This window comes from Primulina huaijiensis, chromosome 7 (genome assembly GCF_012295235.1).
Source record: "Primulina huaijiensis isolate GDHJ02 chromosome 7, ASM1229523v2, whole genome shotgun sequence".
In the NCBI taxonomy this organism is placed as follows: domain Eukaryota; kingdom Viridiplantae; phylum Streptophyta; class Magnoliopsida; order Lamiales; family Gesneriaceae; genus Primulina; species Primulina huaijiensis.
Window position 1 is genome coordinate 17,940,552 of NC_133312.1, and position 2,411 is coordinate 17,942,962.

The window sequence follows — 2,411 nt, forward strand, 5'->3', positions numbered from 1 at the left end:
AATAATATTTTGATATTCATCCTCCATTCACTACTTTACAAATTAAAAAAGGTAATAAAGAAATTTACGCTGCTCCTATAAAATCTGAATTAGGACAGAGTAATTTTGATCATATAATTCAACAGAATAATTTTACTAATCTTACTTTACATTCTTTAAGAAATCAGACTACCCGAATTGAAGAAATTTTATCAAATCTAAACAAGGATTTTCTAGTGGTGAAAGTTCAAAAACTTTAATGATAAAACCTCCTCCTAATCTTAAAAAAGAAAATTTTCTTTTTAAGTTCCAAAAAAGATGAAGATTTTATAGAAAGCCTAATAGATAGATTACAAAAAATCAACATTAAAGAAAAAGGTTCTATTTCTGTCATTACTAAATCTGAACAATTTGAAAATCTTTTTAGTTCGTCAGAAGATGAAATGCAGATTAACAAAATGCATAAAGTATCAATTGTAGAACCTTTTTATAAAAAGGCAACACCTATTGATCTTCAAATTGAAGAAAAAGAAAGATTACGTTCAGTTTAATGGAGAAGCCATTACTGAATGGAATATAGATGGAAAATCTGAATATCAGATTAAAACTGTTATTAAGCCAATGTTAATATACTCTTCTGCCGCAAAGATAAAAGGTAATAATGATAGAGCAAACGAAGCCTTTAAGGCTTATTATAACTAATCAACCTTAATTTAAGGTTTAACAGGAGATCTTCAAATCTTCTCCTTTAAGCAGCTAGCTGTGAGCTCTGTTTTTCGTAAGCCTTTAAGGTGATTCTGGATCTTTCCAGATGTGGATAAACAAACCACTGTTTATAAACAGTGTTTATAAACAGGATTTACTTCTGGATCTTTTAATCGATTTTCAAGAACTTCAATTTGAGTTTTTATTAATTTAATTTTCTTTTTTAAAATTATAAAATAATTTGCAGATGGCATGATATAATCGAAGGGAGGATCATAAATGTAATCGTAAGACATATACTTACTTATTGAAATTCTGGAATCGGAAAGATGAAAGTAGAACTTGAAGAGATTGCTCGCAAACTTCTTTTATTTAGAGAGAAACTAAGGGGTTTTCGGTGTGTGGTTCACAGAGGGCAACCACTCCTCTTATAGACATAAAAAGCAAACAGTACACCCACTATTAAACAAATACAATAATGACACGTACAATAAAAGATAAGGTTACAAACACAATAATATAAACTTTTTTACAAAAGACTTTTAGTCGGTGGTGACATCCAGCTCATTCTTCACTGGCTCCAGCTCATTCTCTACTGGCTTATGCATTTAGTAAGGCCAAAATATCATCCCCATCATATGGGTCCTGTGCATCTTGATCTTGATCATCATTTTCTGTCATAATTGTGTCTTCTTCCATTTTTTCTTTTCCTTTTGAAGAGGAAGATGCTTGTGTAGATAAATTTGATTTTTCACCGAATACTTCTGAAAACATAGAAGTAATGATATCTTTATCCAAATATTGGAAAAGTTCTTTAAGTAATGTGGTCTAAGTTGGGGTATCATGATTCATTTTTCTCATAGTTTCTCTGGCCGGTCTAAGAGCTATTACCCCCTGTCTATCATAGACTTTTCCTTCTCCGAAAAAGTCCTCTTTGCCCCACCATTTTATTAAAATTTTTCTGATTAAGATAGTAGAGGCAAAATTAATTTCAAAATTCTCTTTAGTCATGTCTTGAAGTCCATATTCCCATCTTATACTCCAGAGAACATTAAATTTATAGAGAATTGGATCATGGCGGTCATTCCATCAAAATGTGGATTAGCCTGTTGGACCTTAATCCATATGTTTTTAACATTTTTAGGAAGAATAGAGGGCATTACACCCCATGAGAAAAAGAAAGTTTTGAACCATGTAGGTATAAATTGATGAACATCATCTAATTGAAATTTTATCAACCAAGAGTGTTTACGTTGAGAATTCTCATATATAAGAGTTGTATCCCATGCCATGATATAATCATGATAATTAAACATATTTGGCATTGCCTGAAAAGTGTTTAATTGTCTGGCTTGACCAAGAGGTAAACTCCAATTAGCCGCTGGGATAATTTTCTTTATAATCATTTTAGAAAATGCGAAATCGCGATTTCGATCCATATGTTGTATTTCAACTGAACCAGTTTATACTAAAATAGTTTCAAAATAGTCACAAGTTTTTCTCCCCAATATGGGTTGTAAATCTTTGATTAAATAGCTTTGAGCTATATGAATTGGTGATAAACCTTTTAGGTCTTTGTCAACAGGACAACAATTAAGTCATCCTGAAATTAAGTAGGGATATTTTAATTCCTCTTTGGAGCCTTTTAAGGCAAATATAGCATTATTATAATAATGAATTTCATATGCAGTTGGATCATCTGTGAATTCTTTAATTGGATCGAATTT